Raw genomic sequence first — 17,351 nt, 5'->3', positions numbered from 1 at the left:
AGAACTACCATTAGATAAATCCATTGTATACCCACATTTTTTAGAGAACTAGGCAAGACACAGAGAAAGGAAAATAGACTTCTCAAAGTGGTGGAAATAGTTTAGATCATTTTAACTTAAAAAAGAAATGGTTGAGGAAAAATATAATTAAAATTTATGAAATTACAATGGTTTAGAAAAAGACAACGATTCCTCACTATTTCTCATAATAAAAGTATGAAAGAGCACCAAAACAAAATAACACACAGCAAATTTCAACAAATAAAAAGGAAGTGCTTTTTCATACAGCAGGTTGTTAAGTCGTGGAAATTCTTGCCACAGGCTGTTGGGGCATAAAGTAAGAATGGCTTAACTGGACACATTCATAACTGCAGAAGACCCCCAAATATTATTAAACATAGGGTCCAGTTATGGCTTCAAGCTCAAGAAAACCTCAGATCATGAATTGCCTCAAGCCAGGGCATCAAGAAACGGAAGAAAGATTGTTTTATATTTGTTCCTTTTCTTATATTCTCCTTCTCAATATCTACTATTGGTCAGCATCAGAGACAGGATGCTGAGATAGAGGAGTCTTTGGTCTGACTCACCATGGACATTCATCTGCAATTGATAGAAAGGCTGTACTGAAACTATCTAGCCAAAGCACCTTTATGCATTCAGTGAAGTAAACACAACATCTGACCCAGACACCTCCAATATGCAATCAATATGGGCTCCAAAGAGACTATACAGATGGCAATGATATTTGAAAATGCAGACAGTGCATTTCCAGTGCAGAACCACCCAAATAGAACTGCAGCCAAGGGGCATTCTTGTTCAGAGCTTGCATTGCCCAGATCTTTGGACGCATTGTTAATGTAAGTGCTTTTTTGAGCTTCCTGCTCAGGGGAATTTTGTGAACCAGCTTCCATGATCAAATATTATTCTGCATGAGGGAAGAGCTGATGATGTTTTCAAATGAACTATAAATAAACAGAATTACATTAAGTAAACAAGTCACATGATTATTGTGACTGAGATTAGCTATTATGAGGAACAATAACAACTTCTTCTGGGTAAAAGAAAGAGCACACACAGTGGTGTTTCTGGTAATAGGCCAGGCTTTGTGTCAGGCATAGAAAACACAGAAATAGAAAGAAATACAAGCTATATATATTCATTGTCATGGGCAAGCTCTGAATATGACAGGCTATAGCTAGCTGAGGAGACAGTCGAAAAGCTGCTTACAGAACTATGGGACTGAAAAAAAAAGGAAGCTAGAAATGACCCAACGGAACACTGTGTTTCAGGACATAAAGTGGGAAGTGTTAGTCACAGCATTAGGCCTGGAAGTCTTTTATCCAATGACAGGAACTACCTGTGTAAAAGCATTGGCTCTATTTTCCAAAGTTATCTGCAAATTACTGAAGAATGCAATGAAAGAGCCTGGAATGAGCCTCTGAATGGTGGGACCTGTCATGTTAAATGAAGAAAATAAATCTTCTCCTTTGCTACTGATTCATGGTGAACAATCTCCCTAAAGTACTGCAAAGACTGGAAATTTCATCATTATCTGACTAAAATAATGTTCAATTCACTTTCTTATATCCAAACAATGGACAGCTTCGACTTTTACTGAAAGCAATGCTACCAGAAGCTTTTAAGTCAGAAATTGTTGAGGTTTCCAAATTCCCATTAATAAAAATGTTTCTAAGAAAATGCAAAAATAGATGACGTACATTTAGATAATCAAGGTAACAGATGAATGCTTTTGTCATCTATTTCAAAATTATTGTACCAAATCAAGATTTGAAGACAAAAGCTACAAACTATTGAAAATATGGTAACTCTCACCACTTACACCAGTAACAGAAGTTTCAGTTCAGGGGGTATTTATAAAACAGCATTCTGAATCCAGCTATCACTGATTTTTCAGCTTCGCTTAGATGATATAGATAGGTAGAACTGGCAGTCAATTACATATAAAAGCAAAGTTTCACTGCTGCCTGTCATATTTAAAATGTGACTTTGAGCAGGGCATCAGAACTTGGTAGAGAAATGTTTTCTACATGATACAAGGATAAATAAAATGGTTCTTGACTTCCACTTGTTTCAGAAGAGTTCCTTGAGAACACAAAAGAAGAAAAGAAGAACAGAAAAGAAGAAATAGTTCAACATCTCCTTAGATTTATAAGTCATTTACTTTACTTGTGCTCAGGAGAAGTAATGCTTTGGTGAGTACGTTTGTATCATGACTAATTTGTTTTTAGTAAAAGTTTTTAGTAAAGTTGACATAAGTGAGCTTCTCTTAGAAATCCTTTACACACTCATAATCCACAAACAATTCAGAGTACTGAGGACCACTCCCTAAGGCATCTGTGGGTCATTTCAGTGTTGTGTGCCTCCGATCAGCTCACTGGGCACTCACTGTTCGCTGGAAATGAGGTCCATCTCTGACATCTGTCTCTCATTTGAAGCTGCCCTGTCAAGATGGGTCATTGACCATAGACCCCTGGGACAGTTCTTTTTGGTTTTTACTTTCTGCAGAGGGAGACAAAGCAAAGGGATGTGGGCAGCATTTACAGCAATGTGAAAGATCCATTCTTCACAGTGAACCAAGAGTGAATGTGGATGAACCAAAAGATGAGCATGAGCCATGATGAAGGTGAGTATATGCAGGGGTGGATGCTGACAAAAGGGTAGGGAAGCTTGTGGGAGAGTGACAGTCTTGATAAAATTCATCTTTTCGTCTTTCTATGTAGGAGAGATGGCATTGGAGTCACTGACATGTAAAGTCAGAAAGCACTACTGGAGCACTGGTCTTGAGGAAGGACAAGGGAAGCAGTCAGCTTGTCGGGCTGAAACACAAAGATGACTGCTACTTAAGTCAAGGATGTGCCACTGCCTCTGCAGCTCCCAACATCGAGTAAAACTGCACGTTGCAAGGGTAAAAGTACATATCCTCTCCTCTTTACTACTTTCAGTGCTGCCCACCTCTTGCTATTTTTTTCAGTTTCAGAAACATAGAGCTGACATACCGCACTTGCAGAACTGAGAAGCTGTCACATCCTATCACAGAAAGAGAGGTGTCTTAAAACAGGTATGTCACTGAGTGAGGCTGAGGTTTCCAAGGCCAGGGCACTGCTGCTTAGATTAAAGAAGCAGGAAACTTTCCTATTTGCTCATTTGCGCAATAATTCATTAAGAAGGCTTTTCTGGATAATCCTGGCTCAGAGGATATCATTCTAGATTCTACCGTTCTGGATGGTGAATATCATGGATGGCTTTCCCAGGATCTCTTTTCTGTCACTGAGCATTTGGCTGGCATTAAAAGAGAAAAAGAAATCTATTTGTGGCAGACACTGCAAGGCAAATTTAAGCTTAAAAGTTATAGAATTAGAGTCAGCAGAAAGCACAATCTTATCCAGGCAATGCCAGGCAGTAGTTATAGACAGTGATGTGAGCTCAGTCCCTCCCAAAGCATGTCCTTCCATGTTTCTCTCCTTTTTTAATTGTTTACAATATGTAACTTTGTGCCATGATTTTACACTTCATGTATTAGTCTGGCATTAGTCCTCTGTAAAATCAATGGGGACGTTAAATTTTGTGCCATGATTTTACACTTCATGTATTAGTCTGGCATTAGTCCTTTGTAAAATCAATGGGGATGTTAAATTAAAAAATAGAGATTAAAAGGAATAAAAAGGGTTTTGCCAACATAATATTAATGACTTGCCAAGACAGCTAAGCTTGGCGTATGAAGACATCTTTCTTTGGCTATCTGTAATAATTTCTATAGTAATTGGCTTCTTTCTCATCCATCTGAAGAATGTATCTGCTACATAGTACTATACAACTGATGATTTATACTCCCCATTGGAATAAGAAAATTGTAAGAAAAATAGTACTAAGCCACTCAGGGGAAAAAAATGACTATAAATTAGTTATTTGTACTTTCTCAAGACATTTTACTAAAAATTAAGAAGTGAGGTTACTATACTGTAAAATCAGTCAAACCTAGAGTTCTCACCCTATATTTGCAAAGTCATCACAGTTTTCAATGGATGGGGAAGTTATTTATAGAACTATAATAAGTTCTACAAAAAAAGGGTTCCTAGCTATTGTGAAGGAGATGTTTCTAGCAGCTGTGGTGTCCCAGAGAGTAACAGCTCTGGATTTTGGCATGACAGCTTTTGATTTGGACTTACAATCAGCTGTGCAGGGGCAGAGCATGGCTAGTGTACATTTTGGTGCAAAAGAAGCTCTCTTGTGCAGTGCCCCGTACAAAGGCTTCCTTGTACGGTACAGCTGCCTGTGCACCCATAGTAATCCTCCCACATAGCCACTGCTGTGCTCATACACTAGCAATTTCTCCCCCCTTGCAGGTGGTAGGAAAAAGAGGAGATGTAAGGCAAGCAAAGTACACATGCCCTTCCCTTTCTGTGAAGTAGAAGGAAAGCCGGGCTTTTATCTAGGCCAAGAGTATCTCCTGTAAGGACTGATAGTTAATTCACAAAATCTGTCTCATGAGTAAAGAGACATTTTTTCTTCCATCAGCAACACAGCTCACCACAGGAAACAAGAAATAGAAAAAGTGCTAAGTGGTAGTTGTCTTCTGTAATAACAAAATTAGTCTAATGCAATAAAAGGTGCAGGTGTTAGAAAGTGCTGTCTTAGCAATGCAGGCACAAATAATCCTCACGTCTGTGCTTTCAAGCACTCCCTACTCTATTATTTTAAAGAAGCCTTTTTAAGAATACAGCAACTGGTACTAAATGATATATTGATATTTGGATTGTATCACAGCTTACAACATTTACATCACAAAAAAAAAAAAAAAAAAAAAAAAAAAAAACAGAAAAGTGGGCAGTGATTCTTCCCTTGTGTCTGTGATATGTCTCTCGTGCCTCACTATGTGCCCGCTTTGCTGTGATCCAGTTCTGCTGAACATTTGCAACCTGCCTTGCTACCTTGCTCAGAGCTGCATGTCCTTTAAGGTTTAGCTTAAGAAGAGGAGGGAAGTAAAGAGCTGAGCTGGGCCATGGCCTTCATCATCCACAGCTTGAGAGCACTCTCAATGGAGTTGCCTTTTATTAGGAATCAGTGAAAGGTCTATGGTTTGAGGACAAATCACACTTGGAGCGGGTGAAGGAAGAGATTCTACATAACAGCAACCCAGTAACAGCAACCCTATCAACCTTCTTTTTAAGCAAGCAGAGGTCTCCTAGTTCCTATCCCTAAGATAAATTTCCTTTCACCCTTGCAAAAATGCTGGTGCCTAGTGTTGACCCCATACAGCGGTATTCTGTAACGCTCCGTTGCTGGCAGAGTCCTTCAAAGTGCCTTGAGTTCCTCCTAACTTGTTGTCCAGCTTCCCCATCACACTCTACACAGCTTAATCACACTCGGCCAGATGCTAATGGGGATGCTAATGCACTGATTAGCATTTATTGCTGGTTGAGCTTCCTGGGAATGCAATGGGAGCTGCTCTTCACATATGTCACTAGGACAGCCTCTGTTCCCGGCTTAATCAGAGATTTCCACCTGTTGTTTTTCACTCTTCATTTGGCAAAGCTTGATGGAATAGAAGGATAATGTGAACTGAGTTTGGGAAGAGATATACTGCACAGTCTTCCTCATATCACCGATCCCAAGAATATGCATCCATCAGTGGGACAGAGAGTAGCACAAAAGATAAATGGAGGACCAGGCAACTGAATAGAGCCATATACAGCCTGTAAATGATCCTAAGGGGCTGAGCTCAATCCCTGTGGTAGCACAGATTAGAGGAATAATATCTTTCTCTTGAATACAGCAAGAATGAGGAATTAAATATCTGATACATGAGATAAGATAAATTAATTGAGTGAAAAAGGACATCTTCAAAAACTGATTCCAGGGTTTAGGCAAGACGTAGTTTGTCTAAGAAAGCCAAAAATACTATGGGTATTATCTTCAAGAATACACTGATATTGCTGGAAAAAGTCACATTGCTGTAGAAAACTCACATTCATAAGCGAGTCTGGGTGTTAAAAATGAAAGAGCTTTGGATAACATAGAAATTGGGAAATATGCACAAAGCCAACTAGTGAGTTTTGATTCTGCAGAATAAAGAAACTGGGACAGATCTGTCAAATGCCAGTGTGTGATCTGTGCTTTGGAAGAAGATACAAAATATGCCAAGCTCCAGGTCTTGCTTTGCTATTTTTGTCTACAGCTGAAATGTAGAGATTGTCCTTTGTTAAAATGGATTATATATCTGCTCTGGTATGCACAGGATCCATTTTGTTATTTGGGCTGCTGTTGCAGGAAAGTTAAAGCGAAGAATAGGAATGGAACAGTGGAGAGAAAGGAGAGGGGAAAAATGTTGGAAAACAGAAAAGGAGGAAAATAGAGAGAGAGAAAATGAGGGAATCTGGTTCAGAAAGTATAGGTAGGCAAGAGATTTACTATAAAAATGTGGGATAAAGCATAAACGAAAGAAGATAAGAAAATACTTCTATAGATACTTCTCTGCTTTCTGATAACATCAGAGGATCAAGGCATTAGCATTGCTAAAACTGCCCTTTGCTGTGGGATTGAAGAATGATGGTGCATTTAGGGGAATAGTCATATATTAGTCAATATGATTAATTTAATAGTCATACTATTCAATAGTCAATAGTCAGTCATAGCTATTTGTGTTTTGCATACTTTGAACAAATCACAATTTGATAAAAAGTACAGGAGATACTCATCCAGTTATGTATTAGCTTTCCAGGTGGAGAGAAAGAAAAAAAGTGGTAAGTTTCGGCGCAGTTACCACTTCTTTTGAGTTTCATACTATTCTGATCCTGGTACAGGACCGCAATTTGTTAAAAATGTGCTGCTGTCTCCTGTGCAGCAGTGTCCTATCAATCACTGCTGCAGCATGAGAATTTCAAAGTGCAGGTACAACGGTCACAAAGTTGCCATATGACTTTGTAGAAAGGAGAGACCCAAAGCACAGGTTTCCAAACAACCATTTTGAGAACCCGACATACAGACAATTCACTTCTCCATATTTTTAAGGAGATATGCCTGAACTTTAGCAAACATTATCTTCAGATCGACCCCCAAGCGCTGCAAAAGAAGGAAGATCTGCAAAGAAGGAGACTGAATAAAATGAAAATAGTAAATAACTGTCTAAAACTAGATTTCAATAATATTCAAAATTTTTCTCTTTGATTGGGTATTTTCTGAATTCATTGGTCACTGGGAATGAAATAAACTTCATCACAGGGATGAAATAAAGATACTAAAGGAACTGTTGAAGCAATATGATAGTGGAGATCAGTTCCTGACTCTACCACATACCCTACATGCAGTGGTAGGCAGATATCATTATTTTATTGTGGCTCAGTTTCCTCATCAGTAACATGGATATTCCTGATTCACTGATAAAGGAAATAAAGTGGTTTTTGGATGACAACTGTGTTTTTATAGAAAAAAGTAATCACAGAGGCAAAGTAGTAAATGATAACACTCCTGAATGACCGGTATGACTTTCCCAAGTACAATTTCTTCCAAATAGGTTGAGTGATTTTTTTCTGATTTCCCCTGAGTTAGTGTAGCTTCTCATCTGCATTATGGTTATTTTTTATCCAGACTCTTAGCCGAGTAGCTTAAAGTGTGAGGGAAGTAGGGGGAGCTGCACTGCTTCATTGCCCAGCACAGAACTCAATGATAGCCCAACTGGTGCTGTCTGCGCAGCTGATATCCCTTCATCTGCACTAAAAAAAAAAATCTGTATTTTCTCTCCTTGCTTAAGAGCCAAGGAGAGACAGAAATAACTAGGGCAAAGTTCTCAAGCCCAGCATTGCTTAGCTTTTAGTCCCTCATTTCAGAACACATTATGGAGTGCCTGAAACATCAAGTTAAGACTTATCTCAGGTTTAATGATGCAATTGTACCATTCCATCCCAAACTACAGGAATCACTAATTACATCTCTTAGAAGCCAAGCTATTCGGTGTACATCAAAAGAGAGGCTGGAAAAAATAATTATTGTTAACAAGTGAACTGAAACTATTATGCAAACTTCCCCAGTGTGCAGAAGGTGCAAGCCATAATCTGAATAAGATGGAGATAATAAACAGGAAATGGTGCCAGAGCACGTGGAATTTCCTGTGTCTTGTTGTAAAAATAAAATAAAATAAAAATCTGAGAGGACAATGTGAAAAATAACTGCACAGATTTCTGCCCTAGGGCCACAGGGACAAATTGGGATACTGATGAAACACGTGCCCTCCGCCAGGACTTCTGAGCTGGAAGAACAAATCACATACTACCATCAGCCTGGCCAGTGAAGACCAGTTTAAAGTCTCCCTTCCAGCTGGTCCTGTCAGCTCAGATGTTGTGAAAAAATTCTCCCTCATCTTTGGCAAGAAGTAAATGTGTGCTGTAAAGACTGTCTTGAAATAAAACTGGGCCACCAGCCAAACTTAGATTCAAGGCTCTAAGTTGTTCTAAAATAAACACATTTGCATTCCCCCATGTTGTAAGAGCCTATCCCATGGCTGTCTTCATCCTTGCCACCTCTCCCACATCCTCTCTGCTCGCATCCGGCAAGTCGCCCGCACAGATCCCTCCTTCCCAGTCTCACCAGGGCCTTCATGTGTCACCACAGGTCGGCCTCTGCACAGGTTGCTGCAGGAGAGGTCTAGGGACTACCACACCCCATCGCCCTCCACAAGACACATCTGCTGCTCTGTAACCACAGCTAGTTTATGCCACAGTGCCCATGAAGCTGTTTTCCCAGCAAGGGGAAAAGACTTTGAATTATCCTGAAGCAAAATCTTGCACACGAGTGCAGAGGGATGGCTTGGTGGAGCACAGGCCTGGGCAGTGTCCTCACAGCAGAGTCCTCCTACGGACACTATGCAGCAGTTGCTAGGAGAATTTATGTATCAACTGTAAGCCGAACTGTTGATCTTTTGTTTCATTAATGGGAACTTTGTAATCACTGTTTGGTATAAGAATGGATTTTTTTTTTTTTGACATCTTAGGTTGTTATTTTGCTCTGAGCTACCAGAGTCCTTTTGAGAACCAGCTAGGGAGAGATTTCGGTAGAACATCTTTCATAGATTCAATAAACATCCTTGTTGTTCTTAGACACCATCAAAGCCAGCGTGTGGGGCCAGCTGGTCTGTCATTCAGAGTTTCTGTAGCAACTGCTATCCTCTAAAAAGAAAAAAAAAACTGCAGAATTTCTGCATTGGAAACATTTCTGACTTTCAGATGAGAATAAAGAAAACATTTTAGGAGAGTGATGTTTTAGAATGGCAGAGAGCTGGAATGGCAAAGTGGATCTGAAACCTCACCTGAGAGGAAACAGCAATGAGTTATACTGGTATCAAGGTGACCCAAAGTACTTTCACAGCTGCACAAGACAGTCATAGCTAGCGCCTGTGAGCCAGAAATAAATTTTAAACTCAGGTTTCCTACAGTGAAAGCGTTGGTCCTCTGCTCCTTTTGAATTTTCCTGTCCTTGCTGACTGTGACACCTGGAGCCTGTTAGAGATGGGAAGCAGGTGCAACGATAGTTTCAGTATATTTATATCTACTCTAAATGTGCTTCTACATTGAGAATTCTCCCAGGCTCTTTCTGTCTTTTTCAGATAATGTTGTAGTTTATAGATGTATGGTAGCATGCACGGTTGGGAATCATGGCACTGAAGCCATGTGAAATGCTCTTCAGAGTGGTACAACGAGCAACCATGCAATGGTGATAGATCCCTACACTGTACCTGACCAAGTGGAATCAAACTGTGAGCAGCAAGGGAAAAAGTAAGTGAAATGCACTAGTATTTCTGCACTTCCAGGAATTTCAAAGGCCATGTGTCATAGGTGGACTTTATAAAGGTTTCCTAAGAATATGAGAGCTTCGTTGTTTTTACCACAAGCTTCTCCCATGACTCAGACAGGAGATATTCCTTCTCTTGAGTTCAATTCACTTTCTTTGGTATTTGCAGATGTTCTGATACTCTTCCAGGTTTCTCTCCTGTGGTTTCTTTCCTTCAAATCCCTCACATAACAGTCTTAGCCATCTTAACAGCACCTTTCTGTTTTGAGTAGCTTCAGAGCAAACTTTGCTTCCCTCATTCTCTTTTTCACTGTGTTCTTGCTCCCTGTCTCCCCTTAACATACCCTCAGCCAGGATGCTAAACACACTGAGACACCAAGCAGCTCTCAGTATGCTCTGGGGCTCCTTCAGCGTTATCATACTTAGAAAAAATAAACCCAGAGAGAGAGAGAGTACCCTAAAACATATATCAGTCTGATTCTGTGCTGTGCCCAATATCTGTGTGTTCTGGTCTCAACATGAGAAGTGATCCTAACTTCTCTAATTGTCCATCAAATGACTATGCCTGGACCCCTCAACATACCCCTAAAGGATTCATCTACTACTGAAAACCAGGTATTGTCCATTCTGCCATTTGGCTATGCTGGGAAAAAAAAAAAAAAAAAAAAAAAAGTGAAGTGGGATTTGTTAAAATCTGCAGTTTCTGTAACTGAGGTGTCAAGGAAACAATGAGTGTATTGTGAGATTTACAATAAAAATTTCCAGCAAGCAGCCTGAGTGGGAGCACTGAGAAAAGCTGACAAAAATGCCTCCCTCCCACTGGTGGCTTCCCCACAGTGAGGTGACTCAGATGCAGCAGACTCCATTAGCTTAGGAGATGGGACACGTGGCACTCTGCCCTCCACCTTTATGCTTACGGTGTATGTGGGGAGTCCCAGATTCATAAAACAGGACAATAGATATTTGCTCAAAAGTGGAAAGTGACCAATTAGTCAGATCAGCTAAGTGAGGAATGGGAAAAATTCTTCACAGCAAATGAATTTTTAGCACTCCAATTTCTAATCTGTCTCCACGGTGTATCTTTCCCATATCTCACAGGAATCATATCCTTCAAAATAGCAGGAAAAAAAAAAAAAAAGGAAACCACAGTTTTTGCTTCTTAGAAAATGTGTCAGGCTGGGCATTGTCTTCTTGGCAAAATGCTATTTCCACAACACATGCTGACCACTTCATTAAGGCAAGTCCTTTTAACCCATATAAATAATCATGTCGTGTCCTCAGCTTCTCCATGAGAAATTTAAGCTTGAGTTATCTGTGCTCTGTATTGGACAGCAATAATCCTGCTGTGAAGGGATGGACTTAATGACCAAATAGGTAATTTCTATTGCTAATTTCTTAGCCTACATCTCGGGAGGCTGCAGGCTAAGAATTCTTTTTAACAAAAAGAGTTTTCTTATCCTAGTACACACTAATTACTGGTAAAGCACAGAAATGTTCTACATTTTATAAATGACTCATGATTTTGCTTGCCTTGCTTTTCAGATACTGAATGTGATCCATCTCGACGAGATGTGATTTTTAAAAAGACTCAAGTATGGCTTTCAAATAAAGAGGTCCCTTTGGAGTGCTATAAAATATCTAAAGCAAAAGCAGAACAATACTAGTTACTTGAAAATTTAATCTGCAATTACAGATTAATAAACCATAGCAGAGGGCAGGGTGAACCTTTTTTAACAAAAGCACTTGGCTGCACAAGTGCCCTGACAAGAGCCATTCATTAAATTCAGACTGCAGAGAGACAAGCAAAAGTGGTGGAATCAACAGAAAATATGAGCTCATGTCTGATCATTTGCTGCCACGTGTAAATTAATTGGTAGCCTGAGCGAGGACCTGACAAAGCTGGTTTCAGGACAGAAGAAGGACTGCAAGTCATAACCTGCTTTTTGTTTTCCAGTTCCAACTGTACAATATTAGATGACAATAGTGACTCACAGCCTGACTCTTACATGTAGCTACAGTTACCATATGCTTCAGATGTCTCTTTCCACTTAAAAATTTTCTCTGGGCAGAATGAGAGGATTTTTCACATTTGCCCATGATTTCAGGGCAGCTAGTGTTTCTTCTCAGTAGTTCCAACCAGGCTACTGTATGCCTGCAAAGCTGGAATATTTCTTCAGTGCATCAATAGGTCCAATGTACTGTGCTTGGTCTGCAGGACCAATACATGGGCACATAGGTAGTTTAGCATATGTGCCCACAAAAACTGCACTTCCTTGGAGCATCCGTTGATTAGCACGTCTGACTGACGTGTACACGCTCACCAGAGTGCAACCCGTCCCAGAAGCATCGACAGTCAGCGCTGTTCATTGCAATTAGATGAGTCTCACAACTGGTGGGGTTCAATGTGATTTAACTTTAACAAATACAGTATGGAGCCACTAACAATCTCTAAGTGGATTAGAAAGCTTGGTCCTCAGTGACTAATCATGCCCAAGGCTCGCCCACCAGCACATTAACTGGAAATTGTAGCATGACAAATGGGACATTGGAATGACACATATAGTATTTCTATGAGGAGTTCTTGAAATTAGGATGCATGATATTATTTTTCCACAAATATTTAAAAAAAAGCATAGAGATGCCTTTCTCCCAGCAGAGTGTCAGATTCAAGGTCTTTATCTAAGCCTATATTTTTGGTGATTTCAGGGCAAACATAACATCTCCTTTTATATCTGCATTGGAAAGATGTATAAATGATTTCTCAAGACTGTGAATTTCTGTTTTCCTTGGATGCATAAGCCTGAGACCTATAGCACACTTGAATTAACAGCTGTCTGAATCTGGCTGAGATCTTGTGGACATTATCAACAGAGTGCCATAGGAAATAACGACAAAACCGGCTATTCTCTTTTAAAATAATCTTGTCTCAGCGCAGCAGAGAGTGCTTTGCATGCATAGATGCCATGCCAGGTTAATAACAAGCGTCTGCTTGGACACCTGCTGTCCTAAACAGTGTGACATGCTGTAAGCATTGAGCAATGCCCAGCGGAGCCAGGGAAGACAAAGCTGGTGGCTGCCTGGGAAGGGAAACTGCATGTGGGGCCACAGGGCTCGCCGGGGGAGGTCAGGTAGTGAGTGGAGTGCCTGGCTGGCCCCCTTCCCTGGGACTTCTGCCAACTTTAATTCACCTCCCGACTGGTAAGTGGCCCTTCCCTGCTGATCCTGTTTACATTTGGGCTGGCTCCCAGCACCTAACAGCCCTGTGAGGCCACCAGCATGCAGGGACACTGCTCCCACTGCTCAGGGAGCAGCGGGAACCCCAAGGAGGAGAAGGCGAGCAGCCTTGCTTGGCCTCACTTACACCCAGCAGCAAAACCGTAGAGCTGGCAAGGACAGGAGGGCTATTGCCCAGTGGCAAATAAAAAAGATTTCTCCTTTCTCGCCTCCACTTTGTTTCTGATCATTCTGATCATTGGCTCTGTTACAGGCTGCAGTGCCGGGGCATACTTCAGCATGGAAATTGGGAGGCTGAGAAGGATCCTGATCTAACTGGTTGCTAAGCAAGTAACCTAATTTGCAGCAGATGGTGTTTATTGCGCCTTCCCATCTGCATGAGGATTAAGAATTCTTTGCAGAAGAAAACCATGCAGCCCTACAGCACACTAGTTGGAAGGGGCAAAATTAATTCCAATCAAATGTAGCTTTTCACATAAAAGTCCCACTAAGGAACTGAGAGCATTTTCTGAGCATCTGTTTGGTTCAAGTGCTGATAAAACAGAGCTATCATATGCTGTCGATGAATGATCTGGCCCTTACAGTTTCAGATGTCCATCTGACATTCAACTCCCATTTACTGATAGTGTCCCCTTTCTCAGCATGTCTTTCTGGTCAAATGAAGAAAGTAAAATTTAGTTCTATTGGCATAATCTATGTGCAATCCTCAGATTTAAAGAAGATATTCACTATATCAAGCCCTCAGTTGGTGGCGTTTTGCATCCCACCAAATTAACACCATAAAACTCAGAGATTGCGTATGTCAGTGCCACTGTCACTTCCAGCTGGGCCTGGGCTTTAACGAACATGAAACAACAACTTAAAAATAGTGATGGAAGTTTAAAATGAAAATGGAAGGAACTGACAACTGTCTGGGCAACTATTAGAAAGCAAACCAAGAAAGCAATATTCAAAACAGGGATAGGAAAGGAACAAAAATGAATTGATAGTTTTATCAAGTATGTGTAAATGTACAAGCACGACTTGCCTTAACATGCGGTTATACCACCAGATTTCAGTGGCTATGCTGTACAGTGTATGTTATGTTTCCTTACAGATAGTTTGTACTTGAAAGCATTACTGCTTCTATATGCTTGGCACTACCTATTTTCAATTTTGGTCTAGCATGTCCTCTTTTCCTTCCCGCAGTTCATACCCTGGAAGAAAAGGAAGAATATGGCTATTTTTCTGGGATTTCTAGAAATCAGGCAGCACCTGGCATATTGCTGGTGATGCAAAAGCAGCTTGAGGGGGTACATCAGGAAACTCACAGCGTTGCAGGCAACAGGCAGGGCCTGACCACACTGCCTGCCTGCAGATGGGCTTCCCCTCTGCAGCGGCTGCACAGTCAGCACCGACGTCCTCAGCACATCTGAAGCCGCTGGGATTCGGTATCTGGCATAGGTGCTGCACAAGCAGAAATTGCTCTCTAGGATTTCTTGAGCAGAAGAAAGATGTATGTCCTACCTACATCAGCTGGTGTTCTAGTGGATGCTAGTTCAATGCACAAATAAAGCAGGTCATTTGGTAGGTTGTCTTCTTGAAACTTTCAATGCAAACCACCCTAAAAACACAGCCATTGCAGCACCTATATACTGATGTTGGGCAGAAGATACTTTGCCATTTTAAAGAACATTTCATTCTTCGCATGTGAGTTTCTCTTAACTGCTGTGCATAGTAATAGCACATGTGAACTGTTTCACTTGTTCACATGTTGCACTGTGAGCTCATGTGCAATATGCATTACACATACACCACGACTCAGATTTAGGCAGTCCTATGTGGAGTTTCTCTTCCAGCTTGGTTTTGTCCGTGTCTCTTAACTGAGTTGTGACAGAAACATTTGCAGGCTTCATTTCCCAAAATCAGATAATGGAGGATTTATTTGCTACATCTAAAGTCATCAAGTTCAGAATAACCTGATGGTCCCAACTAGGTGTATGCATACTGCACACTGACATAATCTGCTCCCATTCCACACAGACATACTTATCCACCAGACCTGCTGCTCTTTAAGTTACATTTTTTATTACATGGAAAATGTGCAATGATTTCTAGGTTTCTGCAAAGCATTAGTGACATCCAGTGGCTACTGATGCAAATGCTAACAATATATAACCCCTATTTCCAATATATAACTAAACTCCTTTTCTTTTTCTAACAGGAGCTATAGAAAAGGAAGAAAGGTGGGAAAAAATGGGTTTCCCGGCTCTTCCATTAAAAGTTGCCTCTGCAGCATTGACTAAATCTCACTGAACCTGCAGCATACAGTTGTTGTCTTTCATTTGCAATGTCTGTAAGAAACTATGGAATATCTGTTTGGGCAAAGCAACTTAGAAATGAGAGTCGAAGCCTCCTCCCTTCCTCTCTCCCTCTGCATATGTTGTAGATGCAAAGTATTAGTCGATACTTCATATATCAGGGAATGGAAACAAATCTAAACTGCTTTAACACAGCACATGTTCAAAATATGTTTTAAGCTGCTTCCATTTTCATATTTCAGTTCTACATTTTACATACATTTATTATAGGTCTTACAGCACATATCATACTAAAAAAAAAAAAGAAAAAAAGACAATGACAAAATAGCAATATTGTAATTTTATTGACTTTCAAGACACGTCTCTCGATAAATTAGCACACTTATTCTTTACCTTGACCATTTAGGACCAAGGCTTCTTTATGTTACATTCTGATACTAAGCATGACTGCAGCTGCCACAGAAACCAGTGGCGTGTGCTCATCAGCTTCACAGCTCGGGGCTGGAACCAGGGACAGGTGCTTGTCTCTGTACTCATATGAGCAATTCTAGTCCCAGGTGTCTTACAGATCCCAAAAGAAAACAAGAAAAAAAGGCAGTTGCAGAGACATCAGTAATAGGAAAATGTTTTTCTGTCTTGAACTTGTATTTTGCAAATGGAGTCCGGAGTTTTTAATGTCTTTTGTAAGTAACCAATACAAAAATTTTTCACAGCTTTGGCAGACAAGAAAGTGATACAGTGATGGAAATGTCATTTTAGGAAGGCAAAGTGCTCAAAACAATGCATCAGTACTGCCATATTATTTTGTCTAATGTTATCACCATTTCCTGAAGGTTCTTGTTACCTACGGCATCCAGCACAACATTATTTTAGCATTTCTGTTCCTGCACACTGTCATACTTTTCTCCTTTATTATTAATTGTATGCAATGCCTTCAGCTTTTTAAAATAGAAATAACATAGAGAAATCTCAAAAATAGGTCAGCAGGCAAAAGCAGGTTCTTTCCTTCCCAATATAAGAAATGTATATGAGTATGAATGTATTTCCAAGATAGTGGCTTAGTCACTTGCATCCCTCAGGAAAATGATGATACAATTATACTAAACCTGATATGTCACATCATTATGCATGTAAGCATCACTTATTTGAGAATGAGAAGTGATGTTGGGATCTTTAAAATCAGAGCCCACACACAAGCTAAAAGTAACTCTTCTACTCTCTGGCTCCTACATCATTCGTATTTTGGTAACAGCAATAATGCTGAGATACACTTTCACATGCTCTCTTCATTCACGCAGCAGGCGCTAAGAAATAGAGGCATCCATTAATTGTATGCTATCCATGAACTAATGATTAAACAGTGATTAAAGTTTTCATAAGAAGTTATTAGAAGTTTCATGTCTTTGTGTTTGGGGAGAGTGTTGGGGGGGGAAAAAAGGTAGAAAAATGCATAGCTAAGCCTGCAAACTGTGGAAAGACAGTGATGACAGTTAGAAAGCATAAGGGATGAAGAGGTTTACAGTAGAAATGAACTAAACAATCCTAGCTCAAAAATAATGGAAAGAAAGCTTCAAATGACTCTCAGCCATGGTTAATTCATTCTCTTTTTTGCTAAGTCTCTTATGTCTCTTATATCTTGGAGATACTATACTTTCGTGCTGCCGCTACCCCAGATGAAGATGGCCACTCAGGGACAACACGTAGAAATAATGCCTGAGTCCTAACTCTGCTTTTATAGTTAACTTACTGAAATTGTTCAATTGCTGTTTTCATTGGTGAAGTATAAAATTCTGCAACCTGTTATTTATTTTACAGTGACAGCCATTAATATGCAGAGTGTGATGATCTCATTAACAAATTCAAGTGGAAGCATATTCTTCTTTCACCAAAGAATTTTCTAATGAGAGCTTTGTAGTGAGACCTTTCCAAATAAAAGCATGAATGGAAACAGAGGGTCTTTTTAGAGCACTTTCAGACAGAGCCCTGGATGGTAAGGAGGTGTTCACAGAGGAATCT

This window comes from Tinamus guttatus, unplaced genomic scaffold, assembly GCF_059628265.1.
Source record: "Tinamus guttatus ecotype Peru unplaced genomic scaffold, ASM5962826v1 Tinamus_guttatus_pri_ptg000601l, whole genome shotgun sequence".
NCBI classification, from domain to species: Eukaryota; Metazoa; Chordata; class Aves; order Tinamiformes; family Tinamidae; genus Tinamus; species Tinamus guttatus.
This window is presented reverse-complemented; position numbering follows the sequence as displayed.